The sequence below is a fragment of the Lissotriton vulgaris genome, chromosome 5, assembly GCF_964263255.1.
Source record: "Lissotriton vulgaris chromosome 5, aLisVul1.2, whole genome shotgun sequence".
NCBI lineage: Eukaryota > Metazoa > Chordata > Amphibia > Caudata > Salamandridae > Lissotriton > Lissotriton vulgaris.
Window position 1 is genome coordinate 312,856,599 of NC_141693.1, and position 16,427 is coordinate 312,873,025.

Sequence of the window (16,427 nt, forward strand, 5' to 3'; positions counted from 1 at the left end):
CCTCATGACATCCACCGCCACATCCACCACCATCACATCCACCACCGCCACATCCACCACCACCACCACATCCACCACCACTTTCACCACCACCACATCCACCACAACCACCACCCCATCCACCACTACATCCACCACCACATCCACCACCACATCCACCACCCCATCCACCACCGCATCCACCACCACCACCGCATCCACCACCACATCCACCGCATCCACCCCCACCGCATCCACCACCACATCCACCATCACCATCACATCCACCACCACCACCACAACCACCATCACCTCCACAACCACCACCACCACATCCACCATCACCACCACATCCACCACAACCACCACCCCATCCACCACCACCACCACATCCACCACCACCACCACATCCACCACCACTTTCACCACCACCACATCCACCACAACCACCACCCCATCCACCACTACATCCACCACCACATCCACCACCACATCCACCACCCCATCCACCACCGCATCCACCACCACCACCGCATCCACCACCACATCCACCGCATCCACCCCCACCGCATCCACCACCACATCCACCATCACCATCACATCCACCACCACCACCACAACCACCATCACCTCCACAACCACCACCACCACATCCACCATCACCACCACATCCACCACAACCACCACCCCATCCACCACCACCACCACATCCACCACCACCACCGCATCCACCACCACATCCACCGCATCCACCACCACCGCATCCACCAGAATCCACCATCACCACCGCATCCACCACCACATCCACCATCACACCCACCACCACCGCCACATCCACCATCACCTCCACCACCACCACCACATCCACCATCACCTCCACATCCACCATGACATCCACCACCACCACATCCACCACATCCACCACCACCGCATCCACCACCATCGCATCCACCACCACCACCATACCAACCACCACTACATCCACCACCACATCCAATACCACCACCACCCCATCCACCACTACCACCACCACCGCATCCACCACCACCTCCGCATCCACCACCACCACATCCACCGCATCCACCACCACATCCACCATCACCACCACGTCCACCATCACATCCACCACCACATCCACCTCCACATCCACCATCACCTCCACATCCACCATGACATCCACCGCCACATCCACCACCACATCCACCACCACCACATCCACCACCGCCACATCCACCACCACCACCACATCCACCACCACCACATCCACCACCACTTCCACCACCACCGCATCCACCACCACCACATCCACCACATCCACCGCATCCACCACCACATCCACCACTGCATCCACTTCCACCGCATCCACCACTTCCACCGCATCCACCACCACCACATCCACCACTTCCACCGCATCCACCACCACCACATCCACCACCACATCCACCACCTCATCCACCACCGCATCCACCACCACCACATCCACCATACCCACCACCATCACTTCCACCACCACATCCACCACCACTTTCACCACATCCACAACCACCACCACCACATCCACCACCACTTTCACCACATCAACAACCACCACCACATCACCACCACCACATCCACCACATCACCACCACATCCACCACCTCCACCACCACCACATCCACCACCACATCCACCACCACATCCACCCCCACATCCACCATCACCACCACATCCACCACCACATCCACCACCACATCCACCACCACATCCACCACCACCATATCCCCCAGATCCACCACCACCACATCTATATGTGTGTGGCTATGTGTGTGTTTAGGTGCAAATGCAATGTTCTTGGATTTTCGTCACAATAAAATACACTGAACATAATCTTCACAAAAGTTAATTACAAACGTTTAAGCTATTGCCATTATAAATTACAATAACTTTTATTTAAGTATTAATTATTTACAAAATTAAAAGCCATTGTTATTTGTAATATCAATACATCTAAGTCACGTAAATTCAACACACATTGCAATACAAATGCTATAGGTGTCACATTTGCAAAAGTTAAAACTATTGACATTGTAACTGACAAAGCTATTAATTTTGCTACTTTCAAAACCAACACATAAATAAAAAAAGTGTCATTTACAATACCAATAGCTCAAACTTTCCTAATGCGAGACCTATTGCATTTCCAATGCTTGTTAATCCTTCTCCTTCCCCAGCCAATGCATCTGGCACAACTGGTCTGTGGTAAATTCGAGCATGGAGAAGCAGGCACTGTCATTGGCTTCACCCAAGGTCCGTTGTTAATTTGCTTGCCCAGACCTCAAACCCCAGCATTCCCTTCCCCCATTTGTCAGCCAGATTGCTCGGGTTGTGGATTAATGAGGCACCCACGGTAATTTGTGGTGCCTCACACCCTAATGTATACATTGAAAGGGAGGAGCCCTTATCCTTCATTTTAGAAAGCCGTATAGAACAATGGCAGGTGGAGATAGTTTTCCTTAAGCTAAACTGCAACCTAGATTTCTCACTTAACAAAACTATGACAGCCTGCATTGGTTTTCCCACAAACATGACAGAGACGTGTTCAGAGTTTATACACTGCCATATTTATCACCTATTCCGGCTTTTTGAAGAATAAAATATAAAAAGAATAAATAAATGTCTCCAGGTGAGTCTACAGTAAGTAACTGGATAATAATAAATGATGAGTAATTGCCTTCTGTCTAAAGGTATATTTTTTGCTTTGTACGCAGCACGTGAGAAATATTTTTGTTCTGGAAAGTTGTGGACGAAAAAGGCCTCAGCCTTCCTTATCTGTAATCTTCCGCACAGAGTGTGCAGGTATATTTTGCTTTAAAGGCGAAATTTACAACCCTTGCGCGTGATCACTGATCACAGGAATATGAGAAGGCGTATCCAAGGGAGAGAGACTTTGTGATTTTTGCCCTATACATGTACAAGATTTAAATCATGTGGTCTTCGTGTGTCCTTATTTGTACTCTTCATGTCGCCACCTTCTAAGACCAATCTTTTTAATATATATTGTACAATCGGCTTCATAAATATGTATTAATCCCATGTTTTGTCACTGTTAGCTGCAGTTATATTTGCAAAAATGTATGTCTGTATTTCCACTCTTTGCACTCCATAAGTGTATCATTGTGAATTTTGCTGTATTCATCCATCAAATTCAAATCACGTAGTTTTATATACCTTGGGGCAGATTTACAAGCCCCTTGCTCATCTTTTACACTGCCGTTGCGTCACTTATGTGAAGCAGCGGTGGCGCAAAAGAGGCGCCATGGTGTGAGGTATTTACAACGTGACGCATCTGGGAAATGCGTCACGTTGTAAAGCTCTGCGCCAGAAGTAGGCGTTCCGGTATTTGCACTTTGCACATTGCCACTTTTTAAATTGCTCGTTTTACATTGTAGTTGTAACTATGGCTGGGTAAATGTATGTTTACAAGTGTCTCTGTTTGCCCTACCTATTTGGACCTTCATCAGAGTTCCAAAACATACATACATACATACATACATACACACATAAATAAATAAATACATACATGTAATGTAATGTAATGTAATGTAATGTAAATGCATCCTGCCTGTATTTTTCTCTTGTATGGTCTTCGCGCTTGGTAGGTGCTTGCACGATAGAGCGGTTTGCATTAAATCGCATCAGTCTCGCTTCCATGTTCGAACATGGCCCCAGACAGGGCGGGTGGTCCGTTGACAGTCCCACGGGGCGGCTGCTGGGGTGGCTGTGACGCGGATCACTGCTAGGGCGCAGGGAAGGCGCTCCGAGTGGGAGCGTGGAATGCGGTGAGCAAACAAAGGAAGAAAAGGCAGGAAGGTGATATCCGGCAGTCCCTGCAGAGACATGCCCACCAGAGGCGGCAGTGCTCAGGATCGCGGTGTTATCACAGAGTGTCAAGGGAGGCATGTCACGTAGAACATGCCGTACGAGCCTCTGACCGCTCCCTGCCGCCCCAACGCCAGCCCCACCTATTTTCTTTCAACTAATAAACACTTTCTGCTTAATTCAATTTACTTAGGGCTCGATTTGTAGCTATAATGTTGAGATTTGTTATGCATTTTTCTTTCTCTCGACCAAAACTAAACAACCAGTTATTTGTCCTCAAGTGATGTCAAAGTTTACTTGACATTGGTAGCTCCACTGTGTCCTGCTAACGAACGTGACCCAGCAATATACCGACCAATCGCATAAAACCATAGGAAGCAACGCCTGATCAGCAGCAGGGCAAGCTTCCTCCACATACAAAGCTGTCACAGGTTGGAAAGCAACAATGCAAGCTTCACACACATCTCGGCTTCACTGAGGCCTGCTACAGGAGGTGACCCAGCAATATACCGACCAATTACTTAAAGTCATATGGAGCAACGCCTGATCAGCAGCAGGGCAAGCTTCCTCCACATACAGAGCTGTCACAGCTTGAAAAGCAGCAATGCAAACTTCATTCACACATCTCGGCTTCACTGTGGCCTGCGCAGCAGGTGACCCAGCAATATACCGACCAATTGCATAAAACCATATGGAGCAACGCCTGATCAGCAGCAGGGCAAGCTTCCTCCACATACAGAGCTGTCACAGCTTGAAAAGCAGCAATGCAAACTTCATTCACACATCTCGGCTTCACTGTTGCCTGCGCAGCAGGTGACCCAGCAATATACCGACCAATTGCATAAAACCATATGGAGCAATGCCTGATCAGCAGCAGGGCAAGCTTCCTCCACATACAGAGCTGTCACAGCTTGAAAAACAGCAATGCAAGCTTCACACTCACGCACAACTGCACACACACATATTCACATCTCGGCTTCACTGAGACCTGCTACTGCACGTGGCCAAGTAATATACCGACCTATGGCACAACACCACAATGAAGGAAAGCCTGATCAGCAGCAGTGCAAGCTTCCTCCACATACAATCGATGCTGTCACAGGTTGGAAAGCAGCAATGCAAGCTTCACACACACATCTCGGCTTCACCGATGCCTGCTACTGCACGTGGCCCAGTCATATACCGACTTATATCGCACAACCCCATAATGAAGGAAAGCCTGATCAGCAGCAGGGCAAGCTTCACACACATGCACAACTGCACACACACATATTCACATCTTGGTTTCACCAAGGCCTGCTACCGCACATGGACCAGTCATATACCGACCTATAGCACCACACCATAATGAAGGAAAGCCTGATCAGCAGCAGTGCAAGCTTCCTCCACATACAATCGATGCTGTCACAGGTTGGAAAGCAGCAATGCAAGCTTCACACACACATCTCGGCTTCACCGATGCCTGCTACTGCACGTGGCCCAGTCATATACCGACTTATATCGCACAACCCCATAATGAAGGAAAGCCTGATCAGCAGCAGGGCAAGCTTCACACACATGCACAACTGCACACACACATATTCACATCTTGGCTTCACCAAGGCCTGCTACCGCACATGGACCAGTCATATACCGACCTATAGCACCACACCATAATGAAGGAAAGCCTGATCAGCAGCAGTGCAAGCTTCCTCCACATACAGAGCTGTCACAAATTGGAAAGCAGCAAAGCAATCATTACAGATGTGAACAAAAATACACACAATCAATCAATCATAGCATTTGTAAAGCGCACTACCTACCCGTGAGGGTCTCAAGGCGCTAGGGGGAGGGGGGAAGCTGCTACTGTTCGAAGAGCCAGGTCTTGAGGAGTCTTCTGAAGGTCAGAAGGTCTTCGGTCTGCCGTAGGCGGATGGGGAGGGTGTTCCATGTCTTGGCAGCGGTGTGGGAGAATGATCTAAAGTGGCAGCAGTAAGCTTCATTTACATACAGAAAAGATACAGTACAGGCAGCAGCAGTGCCCACTCCCATAGAGAAGGGATACAGGATGCTGGGGTATGCTCTCGCACTCACAAACTGCTGGCACAGCATAGGCTGCAGGAGTTGCACACCAATGTTTCTTGGCTGGAAACAATGCACCTCCCAGACAGATGCAGTAAAAGGTTTCTTCACACAGGAAAGGACTGTCTCGGAGAGCAATGACAACACAGAAGACATACAAGCTTCTTGTGGGAAGGGTTCAAGCATATCCTGGTCAGTAGTGAATTTACTTCACATGCAGATCTGTCACAGATTGAAAAACAGCAGCGACAACTGCTCACATCCACACTTATCTCAAAGGCAGCAGCACTTGCCACCACACACCCACATGAGGTAGCATGTTGTCCAGGTGGATAAGCATTTTGGCACCACACATAGCACTATTGTCTCTGCTGCAATACAATAGACAATATACAAAAACTGCTGAGCCACAGAGGGCAACAAAATAACCTAACCAGGAAAAGGCAAGCTCATCATGTGGTGAAACTGGGATTAGAAGCGTAGTTACCTGGATACACAGTGGAGCTGTACTCCAAGCAAAACAAAATGTTGCCATTTGGTTGCTCCCTTTCCCCTAGCAACAAGGCCATTTTTTAAACCTGTGTTTCAGTGTGGCCCCCTCTTGTGGTCATTTGGAGCAGCACCATCAGGAAGCTGCTTACTCTGGCCCTAATACAGCTGGGTCACCATCCCCAGTTGACAGTCTAGGCACTACAGAAGGGTTTCTCAAATACGTGGGTTGGGACTCGAGTGGATGAGACAGCTTTGGGGTAACACCAATCACTAAATTGGTATGTGGTGAAAATGTCGGTGACCACATCCCTGGTTGAGTTACTGAAGGACTGACTCTCCGTTAACAAAAGGGAAGGAAGAGGTTTAGTAACTCTACCCTGGCCCATGGCCGCGCCTAGAGATTGGGAGGAGCAGCGCTATACCATTACACAGTCTATCGGTTATGGGGAAATTGTTTCTAGCGTGGTTCCCAATCGATCCAATAAACCTGTATCTCAAAGATTAGGTCTGCCCTGTGCGAACAATTTTGCATGCTGACCTAAATGTCGTCAAAACTCTGTGATTTTCTTTACAGCAGAGTTCCAAATCCACTAGAACTAAAAAACACAACATTTTGGAGTTTACTAGGCCTGCTGGAAGGACCGCCCACCCATCTTCGCAGCATTGTTGAAATAATATTTCTAGTGGGAGCTGGACTTTGAAAAGCGTTGAACAAAGCCCCACTGTTCTCTCTCCTACAGTTACGGGCTTGGGGTCGGCTGCTCTTTACCAGGCTGTCCAATCAGCTCTCCCGAAGGCGACAGACACAGAGAGATGTGTGGTGTAGAGTTGGACTTGTGTTACTAAACTCCTCACACGGTCTCTCCAGGGAGGCATCTAATATCCCTCCCTTGGCTGTGGGCCTGCTTGTCTGTGCTGCTTGCCTTGCAAGCCCCGGGGTGTATCTATTGTTTCGCTGGGTCTGGTTCTGCGCTGAACTAGTTCTGTGGGAGTCACTTGGCACCCAGCAGTGGCGCTTTCACACCCTTTTCATGAACGGTACATATTTCATCCCCCTGCTTTAGTAAATGTTGTATATTACAGGCTGATCATAAAAATAGAAGCCTAGCTATCCCAGGGTGGTTTACAAATCATGCCTTGCAGTCTGTGCAACAATGCCTTTTACCTAAGGATTTCCACGGTATCGGGAACAATGACTGTTGACATGTTTCTTCTATCTTTGCGTGTGATTCGCGTCTTATTCGCTGCACAGTGTTTTCTTGATGAGATCAGTTCCTGTGGCGGAACAATGGTTGATGTCACTTCCGGTCTGACCTTGTAACTCTTCAGAGTCCATCTTTGATTTTTACATACTCAATAACCGGGTCTTTTCATAACACCTTGAAAGGTATGTTTGAAGCTTGAACCTACAGTGATTATAATGGAGCTGTCGGTCATCTGGTTCTATTGACAAATATCAACCACTTAAAATCACCAATCCCACCTGATTCCATACCAGTCATTTATTGGCCATATTGATGGTAACATGCTTCCTTTGTGAAGCGCTCTTCCCCGAGTGCTGCTAATAAAGCTCACAATATGTAATCATGCAGCAGCGGTAGGAAACAAAATGGCCACTTTTTCATGCAGGGACAGTAGAAAACAAGATGGCCACTTTTAACCACCATACTTTGCTGAGCCGCTAAGGAGCGAGGGGGGAAGCTGTTACACAGCCACAGCAAAGATGACTACCTGTCTCTGAGTCATTATGGTCACTGTTTCCTGTCCTGGACTTTTGTGTGAGAGACTTATGAATTCTGGGTATTGTGGTCTTATTTTCAATCCCTAGTACTAATTAGATATTGATTTGTTGGTGTAAAGTTAAGGACTAGAGACAGTGTCTGTAACGACCTGGAGTAAGGTGGTCACACTGACCACAGCGCACAAGATACATCTTGTGGAGAGGGCAAGAGAGGCTAAGAAAGGCAAGGGACGGAGAGAGACAGTAAAGAGAAAGAAATTAGATAACATAAGAGAGAGGAAGAGAACGAGAATAAGAGAAAGAAAAGAGAGAAAGAAGACAGAAGATAGATGAAGAGAGGCAGAGAAAGGGAACAAGAGAAAAGAAGTGAAGATACAAGAAGAGACAACAAAGATAAAGACAGGTATGTAGACAGTCAGACAGAAGAGAGAGAGAGAGAGAGAGAGATAGATAGCTAGATAGCTAGATAGATAGATAGCTAGATAGATAGCTAGATAGATAGATAGATAGATAGATAGATAGAGAGAGAGAGAGAGATAGATAGATAGATAGATAGAGAGATAGATAGATAGATAGATAGATAGATAGATAGATAGATAGATAGATAGATAGATAGATAGATAGATAGATAGATAGATAGATAGATAGATAGATAGATAGATAGATAGATAGATAGATAGATAGATAGATTCTAGTCACTTGTAGAATGAAGAGTCCCAAAACCGGTAATAAGATCCAATAATTTCAGAGCGGCTACTAAAATAAACTATATGTTGGATACTTTTGCTCTGCACTTATATATGCTAACTGCAAAGGAAGTCCTAGACAAATATTTATTGCTCGGCTAATTGCTAAAGGTCTTAGAACCACTGGAATGGTACATTTTGCGCATGTGCGCTGAATATCTGACATGGTGACTAAGTTAGCACCGAAATGTAGGGTTATTTCTTTAAGGTTTAGCACCTCTCGGCTGCTCGTTGTCTGTGGCGGAAGGCGCTGGAGCCTTCTGGGGTTTTCTCGCGCGACTTGTCAGCAGCTACAGAGCGGACAGGTGCTGACAAGCGTGAGACACACGGGCCTGCGCGTCTCGGTTGGTGCCTGCGCTCTAGCAATAGCATAGTCGTGACCCTGTGAACGTGGGATCGTTCGCTGACGCAAAAATGCAGGGCAGTCATTTTTTTCTTACCACAATTATTTTTCAGTCATAGAGAAACGCAAGCCAATTCAGTGAGTCCCTGTTTCATCAAAGAAAGGCCTTGGTTGGCTTTTTCTACTGCAGAAAGAACCCATGAACGAAAGAGGCATTTTACAGATACCTGACATGTCACTGGCTATTTGTCATCAGAGCTCTTACGTTTCCCAGATCCACGAGCGATTAGCTCTGTATTCCAGATATTGTGCCTTTACATTCTGGGATTTATAGTCATATTGCTCCTATCCAGGGTCCGAGTCGGGGTACCACGCGGGTGAACGGCATCCCCCCACTTATTTGAACTTATTTTACCGGGTAGACGCCGCCCCCCCCTGCAAAGATGCCCTTGCTGAGGAATAAAGTGTATTCTTGCCATTAACTGCATGCAAAAACATACCCAATATAAAGACACTAACCTCCCATAAACCTTTTAAAAAGCAGACTACTCACAGCAGACGGTGCACAGAAGATGAGTGCATGCTATTGCTACCTTTGCAACAGAGGGCAGACTTTGGGCCAGTACGCAAGACTCTTAAGAAGCGTGCGCCACAGCTGCCTTGGACAGGAACTACCAGCCCCAATGCACCTCCATTAATAGAAGTCTATGGGGCCAATTCACAGAACTAACTTAAGACAAAATCCTAAACCTACTCCTTTTGGTATTCACAGAAGTTAGGATTTTGTCTTAAGTTTGTCTACAGACTTAAGACAGACTTAAGACAACATCCTAAATTAAGTCTGTCTTAAGACAAACTTAAGACAAAATCCTAACTTCTGTGAATAACAAAAGGAGTAAGTTTAGGATTTTGTCTTAAGTTAGTTCTGTGAATCGGGCCCTATGTTTTTTTACCTTTTGTGACGTCACTTCCGGTCGTGACATCACTCCATGTCTTTGAGCGTCCCCCACTTCTATGTTTTACCTTTCGTGATGTCACTTCCTGTCGTGACGTCACTTCCAGTCTTTGAGCGTCCCCCCACTTTTTTATTTAGGATTTGTGCCCTGCTCCTATCAGGACTACAAATCCAAGAATACAAAGAAAAAAACCTGGTCTCAACGAGCTACTCATGCTTGAACCTGAGAAACTTGAGCGCCCTCTCTTCTCCAGTACAGTTGCCGCCTTCCTATGTGAAGCATAACAGTCCATTGTACATATTTTCAGCTCTTGGAAGGGCAAGGAATAGGGACGAGAATAAGATTTTATGTAAAATCCTATATATTTATTTTTAAAGTGTCAATGGCCTCAGTGACTTTAATAATCATTTGGGAAAGTACGGCTGAATTAATTTCTTCTAGTTTTATTGTTAATTTATGTTTAAAAAAACGACTAAAACACTTGCTTTTACAGATGTCCTAATATTTTTACCTGCCTTGACATGAAAATACTGGCTATATCAGTAAAGTACTGGCAAGGGAGCAACTTGTTGTTCAGAAGGACTCGTCTTTAAGAGACATGAGCCTGTCTGGAAATCCCTACACTAAAACGAGTTTTTAAGAAAAACAATTAATAATTTGTACTCTTATCAACCACCAAATCGGCATGCTGAAATTCGACCTGCCTTTCAACTGTCCCAAATCTTGTCCATCTTGATGATAAATCACTTCTGCATTGCCCCAAAACACACAGGGGTACAAAAGGGGGTAGTGATGTACGGAGCATCAGAACCAATCAAACACTCACACCCAGTCAACAGATCTGGGTTTAATCCATCACCGTTCTTTAGCCCACTCTGCCACCCCAGTTCAGACATGGCCATATACAAATCAGTCAAACCCTGGGCCTCATGGGAACAGTCCAGCCCGAACTGCCAAGCCATGCCTTTCCTGGACCGGAAACAAGCTTCCTAGGACTGGTTTCTGGCATTACAGCCGTCTTTAGCCAGGCTTGCTTGAATCCAGTGGCAAAGTGAGCAAGGGACTCACGTCTGAGCATACCCTGCCAACTTATGGCAAACAAAGCGGTGCAAAAGGGGGTGGTGATGGACGGAGCATCTGAACCAATCAAATACTCACACCCGGTCAACAGATCTGGGTTTAATCCATCACCGTTCTTTAGCCCACTCTACCACCCCAGTTCGAACATGGCCATATGCAAATCAGCCTGACCCTGTGCCTTATGGGAACAGTCCAGCCGGAACTGCCAAGCCATGCCTTCCCTGGACCGGAATCAAGCTTCCTAGGACCAGTTTCTGGCATTACAGCCGTCTTCAGCCAGGCTTGCTTGAAACCAGTGGCAAAGTGAGCAAGGGACTCACGTCTGAGCATACCCTGCCAACGTATGGCAAACAAAGCAGTACAAAAGGGGGTGGTGATGGACGGAGCATCTGAACTAATCAAACACTCACACCCAGTCAACAGATCTGGGTTTAATCCATCACCGTTCTTTAGCCCACTCTGCCACCCCAGTTCAGACATGGCCATATGCAAATCAGTCTGACCCTGTGCCTCATGGGGACAGTCCAGCCCAAACTGCCAAGCCATGCCTTTCCTGGACCGGAAACAAGCTTCCTAGGACCGGTTTCTGGCATTACAGCTGTCTTCAGCCAGGCTTGCTTGAATCCAGTGGCAAAGTGAGCAAGGGACTCACGTCTGAGCATACCCTGCCAACTTATGGCGAACAAAGCGGTACAAAAGGGGGTGGTGATGGACGGAGCATCTGAACCAATCAAACACTCACACCCAGTCAACAGATCTGGGTTTAATCCGTCACCGTCCTTTAGCCCACTCTGCCACCCCAGTTCAGACATGGCCATATGCAAATCAGTCTGACCCTGTGCCTCATGGGAACAATCCAGCTCAAACTGCCAAGCCATGCCTTTCCTGGACCGGAAACAAGCTTCCTAGGACCGGTTTCTGGCATTACAGCCGTCTTAAGCCAGGCTTGCTTGAATCCAGTGGCAAAGTGAGCAAGGGACTCACGTCTGAGCATACCCTGCCAACATATGGCGAACAAAGCGGTACAAAAGGGGGTGGTGATGGATGGAGCATCTGAACCAATCAAACACTCACACCCAGTCAACAGATCTGGGTTTAATCAATCACCGTTCTTTAGCCCACTCTGCCACCCCCGTTCAGACATGGCCATATGCAAATCAGTCTGACCCTGTGCCTCATGGGAACAGTCCTGCCTGAACTGCCAAGCCATGCCTTCCCTGGACCGGAATCAAGCTTCCTAGGAAGCCCTTTTGTACCGCCAAAACACACAGGGGCATATTTACAATAAAATGTTGGAGCGCTGAACTGCACCAAATTTAGCAGCTCCATGCTCTGACATTTTAAAAATGCAGGGATGTGCAGTACTCACAAGAATACGATGCAGCCCAGTGTTGACCCTAATGCTGACGCGAAAAAAAGCTGCTTAGCATCAGTGCAGGCACCCTGCAACCATGTGGCAAGGATGCCTGCACTGCAGGGATGATTGTTTATGTGCAGGAAGGAACACCTTCCTGCACGTAAATATTAAATAATGGCGATTTGCACCTTCTATGTGTGCTGCAGAATGCAACACACACGGAAAGAGCAAAAGAGCAAAAAACGAGGATAAATAATAATTTCTTCTCGTATCGCCATTCTAACACCTGGCATTCCATAGCGTTTATTTTTGGTGCAGCCTCATTCTTGTAAATCTGGCACAGTATTAAAAAAGCAATGGGTGTTGTGGGGGAATGCCCACAGCAGCACCCATTGCACGCCCCTTGCCGCAGAGGACTGCGGCAGAAAGGGGCATGTTTACGAGGTGGCCTTAAGCCACAGAAAGTGTTTTAGCGCCACCTTGTAAATATGGAAAATGGTGCTGCGCCACTGGAGCATCAAAAAAAGTGACGCTCCAGTGGTGGCGAGTGCTTGTGAATATGACCCAAAGTGCGAGTGTGCACTTCTACAAGAATGGCACATGGTTGCATTAACACTACTAGCAACTGTTCAAGACATGGAACCAGTGCTGACGGGCAATGGAAAGCTGGGTGGTGTCAATCTTATTCATAATAAACGCTGCAAAATTGAGTTAATTTTCTTTGCAGCATCATGACCCTAACTTTACGCTGCTATCTTAAAGTCAAACTGCACCACTGTCAACAGTCTGGACACTCCAATCAAATTTAATCTAAATGTGCCCTTGTTAGATGCTACAGCATTTTTCCGCACTTCAGTTTGGAAGAAGGACAAACTGGGGGTCATTTCCCATTTTTATCTGGAACAATTTGCTAGTCACCATGGGGGTAAAGCCGTTACTTCTCGATCCTTCTCACTGTGCCGTTCCTCTCAGTAGTATGTGACGGTTTAGGTCCTATGCGCATGCCTACAAGGTCCATCACATAAACTCTATCATGAAAACCTTTGTCGCTTAAGATGCACACTTTGATAGGAACCTTTGCGTTGTGTGCAATGTTCAATTTATTTGATAGGCCAAGCTCCAAGGAGCAGTAGCTGCTTCTGGAACATGAGATATTCTACATTGATTAACAAAAGAAAAAGGGGGGCAATGATACCGCAATACAGAAACAGACATGATGGAGTAGTGGGCAAATGCAGTTCTGGCAGTACTGATGACATGAAATGTCCTGGCCTCATATGGTAAGCCATCCCTTAGGGAAATTTATGTCTGCAGTTTAGTATTTCACCTGAAGGAGACCTTGCTCCTTTGCATAAAACCTTCCTTCTAGTCCCAGAGTGGGACCAACAGTGCCAAAAAAAAGACACTATTATGGCTGTGTCTGGAGCTTTGTGAGCCGTTCTGTTAATGGATGCCAGAGAAAGGGGTGCAGAGTAGCCTGGGCAGAGTTCGCAGAGTTTTACTCTGAGGAAGTCAGCAAAGTGCCGGAAAAACTCTGCCACGCTCCACGGAGTTCCGCCAGTGACGGAGTTGTTAAGTTGTGCTGCTAGCACTGATTTTTAGTGCCAGTAGTTTGTTCCGCGCTGTAAAATCAGCGCGAATGGCGCTACCTATTGTGCCGGAGGGCACTGCTGGTTTTTGCTGCTCGAGTAGACATTCTACTCAAGCGACAGCTTCCTCAACACGAGCGGCAGAGTTCTCAATGCGAGTGGTAGCGACCTGCCATGACCGCCCGCGTTGAGAAATCTTGCTGGGAGGAGGTCTAGCTCACAATTTTGTCTTGCGAGATCTTGCCAACTTAATGTTGGTGAGCCGCTCGAGAGAAAAAACTTCGCTCCGCATCACTTCACAGAGTTTTGACGAAACTCCACACTCCGCACAGAGCTCAGAGTGGGCAAAATCTGTGAACTCCACGGGCTGAGCGGAATCCTTCACCCAACCCTAGTGCAAAGGAAGGGGTGTGGTTTGGCTTCCAGGGAAAAATCGCTGTGAAGGAGGAGACCCAGGACTCAAAAAGATGCAGTAAAGGATGTGAACTCCACCTAGATAAACGCAGTACTATGGCTTCACTGCAGGCGCTCCTGAGTAGTCATGAATTACCAATATAACAGTGATGTTCGTCTTGGGATGGGTAGTGATATATTGCTTTGGTCCCAAGTGATGCTTCCCATTCTTTTACTTCGTGTCATTCATTTAATTGAAATGATCATCTTTCACTAACGTCGAGATAAGGGAACACCGGACAAAAACACTCCGAAAAAGGAAACAGGGGCCCAGATCAGTGAAAATATATATCAAAATTGGGGTAAACAAAGCTAACATACTGTCACAGACAATTTAAAACAGAGACATGAACAAGGTACAGAAATCATGACCATTGGGACACATACAAGAAGCCAACACTGATGATCTATGGGTCTCTCTGGGGACTTTTCGGAACAAGGCAAGATGCTTTAAGTGAACTTTGAAGGTGATTCATTGCACCTTGATACTGCACCATATTCAATACTTGGGATTTACTACATGGCACTTCTGTGGTCTGAAACCCCAGACTGGGTGGAGGGATGATAATGGACTTGGGAGCCATACACACGTCACAGCTGCCCTGTCCCCAAATAGAATTTGGCATAGGCGGCTTGGCTGGTTCATGTGGGCCTTCAGAGCCATGCGAATGTCAGGTAGTCAGTGCCTGCGGTGTACAATGCAGCTATACAGGCAGAAATGTTCTGTTTTTCTTGTTGTTAAGCTCACAACTCAGAGGCTTATATACAAGCCCCTGGGGCCACCGCTGCGTCTCTTTTTTTGATGCAGCGGCAACACAGTCAGTGCCCCACACTGCTCTGTATCTACAAACTGATGCATTGGCTGCAATGCATCCGTTTGTAGAGCCCTGCATCACATTATACCTGTACCAAGTATAATGTATGCAGGAAAGGCATGCCTACACAAAATGCCAAGTAGAAGGGACACAGTGAAATTTACAACATTTTACTGCCTCACTCTATGACTTGACTCTGTCAAAATCCCTATTCCTGCTCAGGCCAGGCGTAAGGATAGAGGCAAGGCTTTTACAACAGGAGTCGCATAGGTGTTCAGACTCATTGCTGGATTTGGATCAGTCTTACAACCGACTCAAGCAATGCGTCACTTTTGCGCCAACAGACGGGCAGAATTTCTGATGCATTTGTTAATCCTTGCTCCATGGAGGTCAGTATTCTAAATACAGTGCGCCCATGGCATCACAGGGGCATTTGACGCAGGCGCAAGGTAACTGTCGCATGGATGCTGATGCTTCAGTTTCTTGTAAACGAGTCCCTCCATATTTAAATCTCATCAGCTTTCTCTTCTCATCTAGTGCATGTGCTTCAGCTCTACTTGAATAACGGTTGATTTAGCCCAGCGTGTAAACCCTACAGCGAAACCATACTGAGTAAGGGTGAAGTCACTTTATCGAAAGAGGTAGGAAGGGGAATTGAATCCTGCAGCTCATTCCTTCCCATTTCATTCATTGTGCTAAGATTTAAAAAAGCCTATTCTGTCCAAAGCCATAACCTCTGGTCTACAAAATTACAAATGGGCACTCTGTTTAGCACCTACAGCCACCCACTGACTTTTTCTCTCAAACCATGGGTGACAAAGTTGCATCTGCATTTGTGTATTTATTTTATTTTTGTAAATACATGTTTTAATATTTATACAAGTTAAATTACTGATTAATTCAACGTTTAATACTAATCAAATGTAGATCCTAAGTAAACCTTTCTGCTTATGGACA